At 40.5% G+C, this 15016-nt stretch overlaps 1 pseudogene; it reads left to right on the top strand.

Moving 5' to 3' along the window:
• The first annotated feature begins 11613 nt into the window (after positions 1–11613).
• Positions 11614–12726, top strand: LOC149214745 (serine/threonine-protein kinase PBL27 pseudogene; annotated as a pseudogene).
• Positions 12727–15016: the final 2290 nt, after the last annotated feature.

Below are 15016 nucleotides of genomic sequence, written 5' to 3' on the forward strand. Positions count from 1 at the left end.
ATCAATGACCTTCGACCAGAAGATTTTGCGTGGTGTTCGACGCCAAGTCCTTTATTCACACCACGTGAATTGTACTGCAGTACCTTTAGGGTCATTATCATTATCGGTGATTCCTCTCGTGCTTGTTAACGGTTTACATCATTGACCGGTAATCAAGCGATGTCTTTCCATGTTCGACTTCAGCGCAATTCTCACATGGATCGACTTGTACTTAGAGTGAAGATCGAACGAGTTTGAAGACCCCGGATCTAGTTTCATCCATCTGGGCTGCGATATATATTCAGGAAAGATAAAGACATTAACATGTACATCATTGCAACAGATAATCATCCTACTCAAAGGATGATAATTTCATCAAAATTATCAATCTATCATCAGACGATTGTCTGTTCTATGTCCAGAAAAATGTATTTATAAAGCTGAGAATGGGAATGCCCGCCTCAGCTAGATCATGAAAGCAGTATGAAAAATAATGTATTGTATTGTATTGTATTACAAGTCTCCCTCCCAGCATTGGATGAACTTCAGATCCCCCTGATAAAGCATTTCGCCCGATAAACAGCCTCATACTTTAGGGGGCAACTGTTATAGACATTTTTGTGCCTTACAGCATTGAGCATAATATGTCCATAATCTAAGGGATCCAAAGTCCCTAAACATGTTGTTCCTACCCCTAGAGGAACAAGGATAACAAACCACAACAATTCACAGAAGTTCTCCACCTGAAACTGCTAAAAAACAAGTCAATTCAGGATCATGTCAACTGCTCCATTGACCATCTGCGCTGAATGTCAGTGGTTCCACTGTCTACCTGCATTGAATGTCAACTCCAACACTAGCTACCTGCGCTGAGCGAGTTTGGACATGTGGCAGACTCATTCCTCAAGGTGTCAGAAGCCAGGAAGCTTCCAAAATGACACTTGCCTCAGGGAATTCGACTGGTGATGAGTAAGGGGTTCCAAATCTCCAAGTGGAAGCAAGAACCTCCAAGTGGACTCAAGAACTGACAGAGGGAGAGGACACTAGTCAAATCTCAAGCTGACTCATCCTCTCTCCAAACATCTATTTATGGATCTCACCTCCATGAGATCTAGAGGCTGGAATTTTGTTATAGCAAGGAATTGTTGTTGGTTTGAGACTGGAATCATTGGGTGCTTAATGCTTTGAAGGGGTTGAAGATAGGAATTCCATTTGCTGGGAAGGAGATGCTGGATTGGAGCCCTCTGGGTTGTATCTCTTCCTGAACCTTGTTATTCATCAATAAAGCTATCTTGGTTTCTCCTATATGCTGATGTTTTCTTGATGTATGATTGCATTAGTGTATTTGATTTGTTTCTAATCCTGAATCATTTATGAATATGTACATTTGCCTTTGTGTTGTGTTCTTCTCTTGTTGCAAGTAGCTGTTCTCTTGTGATCTCGCAGGAATCAAGTAGCTGTTCTCTTGGACGAGCGAGGAGGCAAGTAGCTGTGAACACCCAAAGGGAAGAGGATCTGGATCGAGGGACAAACGGAAGACACCGGTAAGTCTATTGATCTCTCTTCTTTCACATTTCATAAAGGAAGAAATCAGTGTAGCTGTATTCGTTTGTTGCTAAGGCACTGTCACACCTTAGGTGGATAGGATCGTCCTGCATAGGCATTTTTCCCCACAACACTAAGTGAACTTGCGTGTATCTCTTAAACTACTCTTACATCATCTTCTTCCTTCAACTTCTTTATTCTGATCAATAGACCTTAATTCCATATTCCTGATCCTCTGTACCACTGCCCTATTGCCTCTGAATATTCCTGTTAGCCTCTTATCAAAACTAGGTTGACCTGTAGATTTTCCATCGAGGACAATACTTGTATCATAATGCCAACACCAAATTATGGTATATTTCTTAAATCCAACCTAGCCTTCTTATATGTTGTTAAATAGGAAAAGTTATCCTTCTTCCACAATAATTATTGGTAGAGGAAATATTCCATCTAATTGACAAAACATGTAAAGATACATGAAAACACTGAATTTAACCCAGAATGCAAAAGTAGCCTCTTATGCAAGAATTTGGGTGGTTTCCTATACAAGAATTTTGAAAAAGTCTAGTTTCAAAAAGCTACTTCCAAAAAAATTCTAAAATTTGAGAATGTCTTTGATATGCATGATCTTCAATGAGTATAGGCACCTACAATGATCTTGTTGAATAGCAAGAAATATAGAAGAGGTAACGAAGATAAATTCATTGAATCAATGACCAGGAGTTTAAAAAATATATATCTTTAATACCTCAGTAAAAATATCAAATTGCAAAAAAAATTGGCTTCATCAGATGTAGAAAAAGAAGAGTGAAATAATAGATTGCAAACCATATTCTCTAAAAGTATTCCAACTATCTTATGTTGTAATTGATTTTTATTCCAAAATATATGGCGTAGACACAGTTGTTATAGACATTTTTGTGCCTTACAGCATTGAGCATGAAATGTCCATAATCTAAGGGATCCAAAGCCCTAAACATGTTGTTCCTACCCCTAGAGGAACAAGGCTAACAAACCACAGCAATTCACAGAAGTTCTCCACCAGAAACTGCTCAAAAACAAGTCAATTCAGGATCAATTCAGTGACTCCACTAGCTGTCTGCGCTAAATGTCAAAGCCAACACTGGCTACCTGCGCTGAATGTCAAAGCCAACACTGGCTACCTGCGCTGAGCGAGAGTGGACATGTGGCAAGTTCATTTCTCAAGGTGTCAAAACCCAGGAAGCTTCCAAAATGACACTTGCCTCAGGGAATTCGACTGGTGATGAGTAAGAGGTTCCAAATCTCCAAGTGGAAGCAAGAACCTCCAAGTGGAATCAAGAACTGACAGAGGGAGAGGACACTAGTCAGATCTCAAGCTGACTCATCCTCTCTCCAAACATCTATATATGGATCTCTCCTCCATGAGATCTAAGAGGCTGGAATTTTGTTATTGCAAAGAATTGCTATTGGTTTGAGATTGGAATCATTGGGTGCTTAATGCTTTGAAGGGGGTGAAGATAGGAATTCCATTTGCTGGGAAGGAGATGCTGGATTGGAGCCCTCTGGGTTGTATCTCTTCCTGAACCTTGTTATTCATCAATAAAGCTATCTTGGTTTCTCCTATATACTGATGTATCTTTGATGTATGGTTGCATTAGTATGTTTAGTTTATTTCTAATCCTGAACTAGTTATGAATATGAATCCATGTCTTGTGTAGTGTTCTCTTCTTGTGATGTTGCAGAAACCTCTTGAAGCTGGGCAAGCGAGAAGGAAAGTAGCTGGGAACTCTCCAAGAGAAGAGAAGCCGGATCGAGGGACAAACGGAAGACACCGGTTAGTCCATCCCTCTCTCTCTTCATTCTTAATTCATAAAGGAAGAATACTAGAATAGCTGTCTCTGTTTGTTGCTAAGGCACTGTCACACCTTAGGTGGATAGGATCGTCCTGCATAGGCATTTTTCCCCACAACAAATTGGCGACTCCACTTGGGAATATTTGTTTAGTCATTTTATTTGTGTTTCTATCATTGTTTGTTTCATAGACTTGACAGCAACAATCGAACTGCATCTGCTATTCCCAGATGCAAAGTAGACAGTTGCTGCTTTGATCCAATCACTGGACTTGTTTATGATCTGAACAATGGACTCACAAATGATTTGATGATCCTTTGTGATAGATCTTAGTACTCCCTCAAAGCATCCCTTTGATTGTACCTTGCTTGTTGCTTTTATTTGGCCTGAAACAGTAGATTAAATAGCAATCTGTGACCCAGAACCCAGTGAGAAACGAGAGTTTCTCCTTCAGCGTGACAACTGTGAAGAGGTTTTGCATTTCAACGCAGGTCCCGTGAAGGCTACCTGCGCTGAATGTCAAAACCCCTGTGTTGAGGTTGCGTTGAACCAGTTTGGCCTTGTGCAGCTGGGGTTCTCTGCTCTGTTTTGCCCTGTTTTGATCTCTGATTTTTGCAGCCTGTAACCAGCATAGGTACCAGTCTGATAACTCCTTTTCTCTGCTTAAATTCCGCCTCCTTTTGTACAAAAAGACTGTGAGTGTTTTTATGTGTTTGTGGCGTCATTCACAGTTTTCCTTTGCATGAGTGAAATAATCATCCTGTAGCCCTTGATTCAGATCTGTTGATTGTGATCTTAGGAGAGAGTTCATTGGCTGTTTACAGTTGATTATACATTTGCTTTTGCTTATTGGTTTGAGTTTGTCTCTTTTAAGTGTCGAAACAAGTATTCATTTCGAAAATCGTTAAGTGTTGTAATCTCTTCTACCCTCTCTGATTTAAAAAAAGTGAACTTGTTTGTATTTGTCATTTAAAAGCAAATTCAAAGTTGTACAAAAAACTTTCTGTGTAGGCATCAATACTAAGAAAGCGGAAAACAAACACCTGCATTGTGCATTTGCATTTTGATAGTTTGCATGTTTGATTTAGGAAAAGTGCATTAGAGTGTGCTGATTGCTCTTTGAGAAAAGATGGTGTCTTTCTTTTCCCTTAGTAGCTAGGATTTTCAAAGTTGAAAAGATATAAAGCTTGCTTATCATCTTTAGACTGCATTTAGGAATTGTATCATACATCTCGTGGTGAACCTTGAAAGGCAAACTTCTAAAAAAGATCAACCTAAAATAAATTGAATGAACTTAACAACGCTTTGCAACATAACGCACAACATAGAGGTCTAGGCTAGAGACGTGTTATGGCGTCGTAAAGCCTGGTGACTGTCGATCTCGTGGATGGTGGGTGATTCCTCCTGAGGGACGATAGCGCCAGTACGGATTGTGCTCCCACGTACCGTCGCGTATATATTGGGAGACCCCTATAGGCATAAAACCTTTATCCTTAGGAAGCCGTGTCGGCCGCCCTACTGATCACAATGCACTGAACACAGCATTCAGGAAGATCGACCGCCCGTACCCTAAAAAGTATTCTGCGGTTTTGCGAAAAGTTTGGCTCACCGTCTGCCTAGAACTCCAGAGCAGTTTCTTTTGGCCTTTTTCAGACTCTATAACAGAAAAAGTCCATTCGAGCATTTGTCACTTCGGGCTCGTTAAAACATCGAAGGAGACTAGAGTCATCTTTAGCTTTTTCTCGACTCTTTAAAATTGAAAAAGCAAGTTGTGTCTAAAGCGTCGTTAAAATTTATTTTAAATGGAACAATCACCCCTATTCCTGCGTTGATCTTTAGGTTGAAAAAATGGAGCACACCAACCAAGGAATTCCCCTTGGTGGAAATCCTAGTCCTTTCTCCTCTTGGGGAGATGTTGGTGCGCCCCATATGGCCACATTGTCGCTTCCAGGACTGACAATTGGCCTACCGGTCTGGCTCTTTTCAACCAATGTCGTTCAGAACACCACTATTCCTGAACAGTCGAGTCAACAGTTAGGCCAGACCAGAGTTGCCAACCAGCCTTCTACTTCATCTAACTCTTCCTCTCCTCCTTCCTCTTCGCTTGACAGAATTGGTAAAGCAAAAAACCAAGTTCCTAAGGAGAAGAAGGAAAAGAAGAAGAAAGAGAAGAAGAAGAAGGAGCCAAAAGCGACTGGGGGCAAACAAGTGTCGTCTGACAAAAATCCACACACAGCACTGACTAGGCCTAAATCGCCATGTGTCATATGCAAGGGAGACCACTTCCACAGAGATTGCCCCTGCATCCCTCAGATACTAAGGGACTGGTCTCCCCGTTTGCACAATTCGGTAGCATCAACCTCTGATAGCCATGTTGACTGCTCACCGTCAACTAGTGAAAGTGAAGTCACAGGACAGAGAGGGAAAGCTAAATTTCCCTGCAAACTGTGTGAAGGCGACCATGCCATCCACCGTTGTCCCTTCTTAGACGAGGCTAAAAGAGTTCTGGAAGATCGCCCGATTTTACGAGCGCAACTTCCTCCTGGATATCAAAAACTCCTGCCAAGTCCTTCACTAGTTGAGAACCCGGCTGGCCCGCCCAGGTGGTCAGACGAAGCACCTATCATTGAAGATGAACCGTCTAGATCCATGCCTGACGAAAGTCAAAAGGTTGAGGCGGCAGTTGACCCGGTTTTGCCTTCAGAGGCTCTATCTTCGAATGATACCATCACAGAGGAGAATAAAGACGACACCGTCCAAATTCTCTTCATCAACACAGAATCCGACGAATGAGGGTACAATTTGCCCATTCCTTTATCGCAGGAAGGAACTTCGTCAGAGTCATATCCGGCCGTCTATTCGGTCCCACCACCAAGCAACCTAGTTGTCTCGTTCGACTGGAACCAACTAGGCAGACCCCAGTTGCCAGCAAGCATACCATTCCGAATTATCGTTCAAATATACAGAATGGTGATGGTTGGCACTATCATTGATGAGAGGGCATCTGTGAGTATCCTTTCCTCTATTGCTTGGAAAGCGCTTGGTTCGCCAGCGCTTTTGCCTGAAATGAGAAATCTATCAGGTTTTGATAAAGGAACCAGTCGACCTTTAGGGATCCTCCGCAATGTGCCCATAACATTGAAAGGGAAGACCGTTCAAATGAACGTGATGGTCGTTCAAGGACCCTTGGATTATAACCTACTCCTTGGACGAGACTATATATATTGCATGGGGGCCCTCGTCTCCTCACTCTTTAGAGTAATGTGTTTTCCGCACGAAGGAAGAATGGTCAAGCTCATGGACCAACTTTCATTTCCCGGATCACGCATTGCAAATAGTCATATACCATCCCTAAATGGTATCTTCACGTAAGAAGTGTCTCAACCCATGGTCCGTCCTCCTGATGAGCGCGAGTAATCTGGGAGGATATGACTGGAACCCAGGGGGCATGCGTCCTGGTCTGCTTCGGCAGGGAAACTTTGGGTATAGAGTAGGTTTCCGCGGGAGAATATGACTAGTCTGTACCCCGTCCGTCTAGGAAGAGGGTTATTCTAGAATAAGATTCTTTTGTCAAAGTTATGTGAGTTGGCGGGCTACGTCGCTCACCTTTGTCTATTTCGGTAGACATTGCCGAGGAAGTGTTTTGTTTGAAAGATTAACGAGACAATCTTTGGGTAACCTGAAAGAGGTAAGCCTCTCTCGTTAAAACAAATGTTTTGGCGGAAGTGAAGTAGGGGTAACCTTGAAATCATACTTTATGCCTGGGGGCATGCAAACCTTTTGGAGTGCAAGCAAGGGGCGACTATTTATTTTTTAAATTTTTAGGTCCTCCCTTTAAACCTGTAGGTCTAACCCTTTAAACTCGTAGGATTAGTCGTTTCCGAACTTGCATAACGAAAGGATCTGGGGCAAAGCTTCGTGAGATGAAGCTCCATAAAAAATAGAATCTCAATGAGACACTCTTATCATATGACTGGGTAATCGAGCAGTTTTAGCACACAGTTCATGCTCGTTAAAAAATAAACGCAAGATCCGAGCAGTTTTAACGCGGACTTCATGCTCGTTAAAAAATAAACATAAGCAATGAGCAAGTGTTTCCCCCAGCGTTTAAGCTCATTTTAAAATAAAAAATGAACCTACTCGGTAAATAACCACTGTGAATGTAACCTTATCAGCGATTAAAGCCTTGGTCGTGTTTGCACCGTCACCTCCACTTTTCATTTGGCCGATCGTTCACCTCCATATGATTGTTTACCCATTTTGAGGAACAGCTGCGAAGAGTGATTTCACCTAGCCATCCTTGTGACACTGCCGTGATTGGAAAATTCCAACCTGTACCTGGAATCAGCTGCTAACCCTGTTTATCACTCGTTCCTCAAAAGACGAGTCTTCTTTAAGCTCTTTTCATCTGACTCGTAAAATATGAAAAGATTGCCGAGTTTTGGCCTTCCAGCTCGTTAAAGCGACCGGAAGAGCTATCCCTCCTCTAGATTTTAATCTTTTTGGACCTGAGGGATTATTGCACAAAAAGATCGAGCGCTTGTTTTGTTCGGCTCGTTAAAACTATCGAAAACTCATCCCTTCTGTATTGTTTTATACTTTTTCGGACTTAAGGGATTAGATGACGAAAAAGGACTTTTGGAGTTAACTTTATGTACCTTTTCAGACTCTCTAAAAATGAAAAGGACTGAGTTATCTTTGTCGTTAGACTCGTTAAAATCATTAAATAGCGACAAACTTGTCTTTAGACGAGAACGAGTTTCACTATCGCTAAGCTCGTTAAAACATAGCGATGGGCTTGCCCGAAGGGCAGGTTATAGAACAAGCATATGTTATCCTCCTCAAGCTTGACAAAAATAAAGAGGTACTGGTCAGCAATGACTGGGGAAAAATTGGGAGAAACTAAAGAAAACTTTGATGGTAGCAATTCGCTCTTGAACATGACACTTTTCCTCCATACCACAATCGGGTTGGGTTGTTTCATTCACCGGTCACATCCATGGTCTCACCATACCATCCATATTTGGGGTAATGCTACCGATCCATCGCATCAGTGTCACCACATGTTCAAGAGAAGTCGTTCAGAAAAGTCAACCGTGTCCCATCCACTGCCATACATTATCCTTCATCCTTTCATGACCGCCACCCTGAATCATATGTCACAGATCGTTTTCACCTCCATCAAAATCATTAGCTCCGTTCCGTGTCATTGATGTGGGATTCATTAAGGCCCTCCTTTGACGGATCGCTTCTTGTCGACATCAGCTCATTATCCAAGAAGTTGATCTAGGAACAACCCCTTCAGTACTTTGAAGCTTGCATGCCTCAATGGCAAGTTTCTCACTTCCGGCGACAGGTATACATCATTGACCTTCGACCGAAAGATTTTGCGTGGTGTTCGACGCCAAGTCCTTTATTCACACCACGTGAATTGTACTGCAGTACCTTGAGGGTCATTATCATTATTGGTGATTCCTCTCGCGCTTGTTAACGGTTTACATCATTGACCGGTAATCAAGCGATGTCTTTCCATGTTCGACTTCAGAACATTTCTCACATGGATCGACTTGTACTTAGAGTGAAGATCGAATGAGTTTGAAGACCCCGGATCTAGTTCCATCCATCCGGGCTGCGATATATATTCAGGAAAGATAAAGACATTGACATGTACATCATTGCAGTAGATAATCATCCTACTCAAAGGATGATGATTTCATCAAAATTATCAGTCTACCATCAGACGATTGTCTGTTCTATGTATAGAAAAATGTATTTATAAAGCTGAGCATGGGAATGCCCACCTCAGCTAGATCATGAAAGCAGTATGAAAAATAATGTATTGTATTGTATCTTATTACAGGTCTCCTCCCAGCATTGGATGAACTTCGGATCCCCCTGATAAAGCATTTCACCCGATAAACGGCCTCATACTTTAGGGGGCAACTGTTATAGACATTTTTGTGCCTTACAACATTGAGCATGAAATGTCCATAATCTAAGGGATCCAAAGCCCTAAACATGTTGTTCCTACCCCTAGAGGAACAAGGCTAACAAACCACAGCAATTCACAGAAGTTCTCCACCTGAAACTGCTCAAAAACAAGTCAATTCAGGATCAATTCAGTGACTCCACTAGCTGTCTGTGCTAAATGTCAAAGCCAACACTGGCTACCTGCGCTGAATGTCAAAGCCAACACTGGCTACCTGCGCTGAGCGAGAGTGGACATGTGGCAAGTTCATTTCTCAAGGTGTCAAAACCCAGGAAGCTTCCAAAATGACACTTGCCTCAGGGAATTCGACTGGTGATGAGTAAGAGGTTCCAAATCTCCAAGTGGAAGAAAGAACCTCCAAGTGGAATCAAGAACTGACAGAGGGAGAGGACACTAGTCAGATCTCAAGCTGACTCATCCTCTCTCCAAACATCTATATATGGATCTCTCCTCCATGAGATCTAAGAGGCTGGAATTTTGTTATTGCAAAGAATTACTGTTGGTTTGAGATTGGAATCATTGGGTGCTTAATGCTTTGAAGGGGGTGAAGATAGGAATTCCATTTGCTGGGAAGGAGATGCTGGATTGGAGCCCTCTGGGTTGTATCTCTTCCTGAACCTTGTTATTCATCAATAAAGCTATCTTGGTTTCTCCTATATACTGATGTATCTTTGATGTATGGTTGCATTAGTATGTTTAGTTTATTTCTAATCCTGAACTAGTTATGAATATGAATCCATGTCTTGTGTAGTGTTCTCTTCTTGTGATCTTGCAGAAACCTCTTGAAGCTAGGCAAGCGAGAAGGCAAGTAGCTGGAAACTCTCCAAGAGAAGAGAAGCCGGATCAAGGGACAAACGGAAGACACTAGTTAGTCCATCCCTCTCTCTCTTCATTCTTAATTCATAAAGGAAGAATACTAGAATAGCTGTCTCTGTTTGTTGCTAAGGCACTGTCACACCTTAGGTGGATAGGATCGTCCTGCATAGGCATTTTTCCCCACAACAACAGTGCTTGATTTCATAGTTTCTATATCTACAACTTGTAATTTTTAATGTTTTCTTCATGCCAAAGAAAGATTGTTGTTCAAAGAGTCATCACTATACTAGAAGATTTTTCTAATAGTTAGTGTGAGAAAGAAGAGCCATATTTTAGAAGGGTCTATACACAATAATTTCCAACAATTTCTAATAGAGTTGTTGGTAAAATGGTCAAAGCATTTTGTAGTTTGCAACCATTTTTGGTATTACTGTTGAGTTTCTCAAAAAGTTAAGTGGGTTCTGAAAAAGGTTGTTGGATTCTTCCTTTGTGTTTCATGTAGATGCAAGCTGAATCCAATTGTGTAAAAGTTTGTTAGACACCTAATCTGTTAAGGTTGGTGGAGAGGGATTCCAATAGTCATTGAAGTCCAAGTGACCTTTTGAAAGACGAAAACCAAGGGCCATAAAAATAAAAACTATGTATTAATATGTACATCTTGTGAATATAATAAATCCACACGAGTTATTCAAATATTTCCTATCAATTTTGTGTGTGTTTGACCTGGTATCATTGTAGGTTCCTCTCTAGCCTACTTAAATGTGTGAAAGCCATTAGTTTTGTGGCCTTAATGTGGGCACCCTCACCAAAATTGTGCCCTCTCTATGCATGTCAATTTTTCCTGTTGAAACTACACCTAAGCATTTTACCATTTATGTTTTCCATATTGCAAACCTAACGCACTTAGCTACCCCTCTGCCTAGTTTTGTCACAGCTCTAACCAATGTTCACCCACAAGTTTGTCAGTTCTATTTAATGCATGTTAAGGAAACATTGGCATATGATGCTTCCTCCAATCCTACACCCATTTCTCTCCTGCATCATGGGATATTTATACATTCAAATAAATATCAGAGGATATGCGCCACTGGAAATAAGCGCCACTGGAAACCTTTAGAGGATATGCAGTTTGTGGTCATGGATAGTCTAAATCCTCACAATGCTTCATTTTATATGGATGGAGCTGAATGCTAAAAGTATTGGCTGTTGTCTGTTCAGTTGACCGCCATGCTATGGCTTGCCTTGTTATATATATATATATATATATATATATATATATATATATATATATATATATATATATGTTATTGAATATTATTTATATATATGTTTGTAGCCTTTTTAAAGTTACGCATGACCACACTAAGCAAAAGGATTTAAACGAACAGAAAGACAAAAATATATCACACTCTACTCTGCTCTGCTAACTGCCTGGCTGGCTTTCTTTCCCCTTGAACTGTTACTGGATTTTTCTCAGACTGAGATTAACTTTTACCTGATCAGAGATATCACTCTGATCTGCTAGCTTGCTTTCTTTCCCCTTGAACTGTTATTGGATTTCTTTTTTTCCCCTTGAACTGTTATTGAATTTTCTTGTTTCCCCTTGAACTTGGATTCTACTCATACTGAGATTAACCGTTAGCTGAGAAGAGAAATGAGTTGTTTTCCATGCTGTGGATCTGCAAAGGACGTAAAATACGTGCAACACTTGAAAAGGTCCAAACTCAATGATATTAAGAGCAAAGATGACCAGGAATACCCTGCTGCATCTTCTAATCAGCTTCCCAAAGCCTCTTCGGATAGATTGAGATCGAAGTCCTCCCATGGGAACATGCAAGATGAACCTCCCAAGATGGGGGAACCACATATTGCTGCACAAACATTCATTTTTCGAGAATTGGCTGCAACGACAAATAATTTTTGGCCTGAGTGTCTGTTGGGTGAAGGAGGCTTTGGCAGAGTTTATAAAGGGAGGCTTGAGAGCACTGGTCAGATTGTGGCTGTCAAGCAACTCGATAGGAATGGATTGTAGGGAAACAGGGAGTTCCTTGTTGAGGTTTTGATGTTGAGTCTTCTTCATCACCCAAATCTTGTTAACCTTATTGGATATTGCACTGATGGGGATCAAAGGCTTTTGGTATATGAGTACATGCAATTGGGATCGCTGGAAAACCTCGCCTGATAAGGAGCCATTATATTGGAACACAAGAATGAAAATAGCTGCAGGTGCTACAAGAGGGTTGGAATATTTTCATGACAAAGCCAACCCTCCAGTCATATATCATGATTTTAAATCCTCTAATATTTTACTGGACGAGGGATTTCATCCAAAGTTATCGGATTTTGGGCTGGCCAAACTCGGACCTGTTGGAGATAAGACTCACATTTCCACACGAGTAATGGGAACTTATGGATATTGTGCACCAGAGTATGCTATGATAGGCCAGCTGACTGTCAAGTCAGATGTGTACAGTTTCGGAGTGGTCTTGTTAGAGTTAATAACAGGGAGAAAAGCTATTGACAATTCTTGGTTAGCAAAGGAGGCTCTAGAGGAGATCCCATGAAATCAACGACCCCACCCAACAGAAAACCTAAAGAAAATGAAATAAATGAAGAACAACCCTACCTCAGAGGAGGTCCCATGAAATCAATGACCCCACTCAACAGAAAACCCGAAGAAAATGAAATAAATGAAGAAAAACCCTACCTCATAGTCAAACATTGTGCACATGCAGAATCGTAATGGCTGATTTCAAATGAAGGCACCATAATTCAACCCTGTACATTTTGCGCCATCCCCAAATAAAAATAAAAATAATATTTGACTAGCTTGCCCCCACCCAATAGAAAACCCGACACCTGAAGAAATGAAAGAAATGAAGAAAAAACCTACCTCATAGTTAGACATTGTGCACATGCAGAATCAGAAGGTAATGGCTGATTTCAAATGAAGCACCAGAATTCAACCCGGTACATTTCGTGCCATCCCGAAATAAAAATAACAATAATATTTGATAGGCTTTCCCTCCCCGCAATTACACTAATTCGATATAGAAGCCAAGAGTTGTAAGAGTTTTCTAAGGTGTGTTTTGAGGAGACAATTAGAATCATATTAGACTGCAATGGTTGTTGCATGGGTTCAGCGATAAATATACTCTCTAAGTTAATGATTGCAATATCTATTTATATAAAGTGTTTATGATATATGATTAATGATTTCCTTTTTTTGGAAATAGGAAGAGAAAGATGAGAAAGGCGAGGCACGAGGTTTTTGTAAATCAATTAAAAGGAAAGGAAAATATCTCCAAATAATAGGATTTTTCAACTTTCCTCTTCGATAGGACTAAATTTTAGTTGGAGCTACAGAGTTCGCCTAAAAATAATTGATTGTGTACTTTAGAAATCAAGACCTGACATATCCAAGTTAGTCCATTAGATAGTTTCGTCTTGGACAAAGGTTGCAAAGGCTAAGGTGAAAACCTCCCATTTTTAATGTGAGTTTTAAACCTTCCATTTGAGAATGCTAAAAACAAGGTCATGATCTTGAAAGGAGGTCCTTGATTTTACCAAAACTCAATATCAATGCTTAGTCAATGGTGTGATTCTTTCTATTTGGGTTTGGCCTTGAACTTTGGGATCTATCTTTGGGTCTAGTTATCAATATGTCATTTCATTATTGTGTTGAGAAGGTCTTAAGATCTATAGGGGATAATATGGTTATTTTCCAATACCCCTCCCTTGAAACCCTATAAAGAGATGGTGTACCCCATTTTGTTGTTGTAATATTTCAACCACAAGATTTTCCTATGAGGATGCCCCTACAGGGAGGGTATGTAAAGGAAGCGAAAAAATAACAAAATTTTGTTTTGAGTCAAAGGAGGGTTATAGATTTTAGGTGCATCTAGAGGTCTCGACAAAGGTGGAGGGGAATGGATTTTACCTCCTATTGCAACACCTCCTATTCCACCATTCGAGGTGCTAAAGGGCACTAAATTTAAGGGTCATATGTGAAAGCTCACAAAGATCTTAAAAATGAGAAGGTAGGAGTGATTTAGCATAGGATTGATTCTTCAACAATTGACTTTTTGGGTGAGATTTCCCAGTAAATGGAAAAAACTGAAGCGCTACCACCTACAAATTAAGTAGAGTATCAGCACATGTTTCCTAATATTCAAAGAGTCTCTTCATATTTTTTCCATGAGATCCATGGCAAGTATGTTCAAGTGTCAATAACTCATGATAAGATATCATCTTTGATTCACGACACATATACTCCTTCAAATAGTGATGGAGAGTCCAAGAAATGAGTAGGAAAGGTTGTTTATTTACGAGGTTGGCATCAATCAAGTATTCTCCCTCTCTAGCCAACTCTCAGACGAGGAGTGTGTATAATGGACATTATTGTAAACAATTGCAAATATTGGATTATTGACAAGTTCAAGGGCTTGAAGTGGTTGCCTCAACCTACAACTCTTTAATGGAGCTATGTGTTTTCCAATTAGACCCTTATGGTCAAGGAGTTGCAAAAGAGGAAGGTCGTATGGCTATTTTTAAGGGGTTTCCTAAGCTCACCTATGTACTAAATTCTTTAACTTTGGCTACTATTACAATAAACTAAATTACTCTCTTCTCACTTGTTTATTCTTGTGTATTATTGATCCCAAAGAATTAGATCATGTGATAAGTAACCTCTACTTGAAGGGTTTGTAGCAATTGTTCAATATTGTAAAAGTTTACAATGTTTATCTTTGACTAACTTGCTCATGAATGAGGCCTTTCAAGGTATTCTAAAAAAATACGTGGAAAAATCATTGCCAATATAATGTGCTCCCTATTTATTGACATCCATCGAGG

Source organism: Pinus tabuliformis, chromosome 1_1, assembly GCF_031772625.1.
Source record: "Pinus tabuliformis cultivar Carrire ecotype Pingquan chromosome 1_1, CPIR1, whole genome shotgun sequence".
NCBI classification, from domain to species: domain Eukaryota; kingdom Viridiplantae; phylum Streptophyta; class Pinopsida; order Pinales; family Pinaceae; genus Pinus; species Pinus tabuliformis.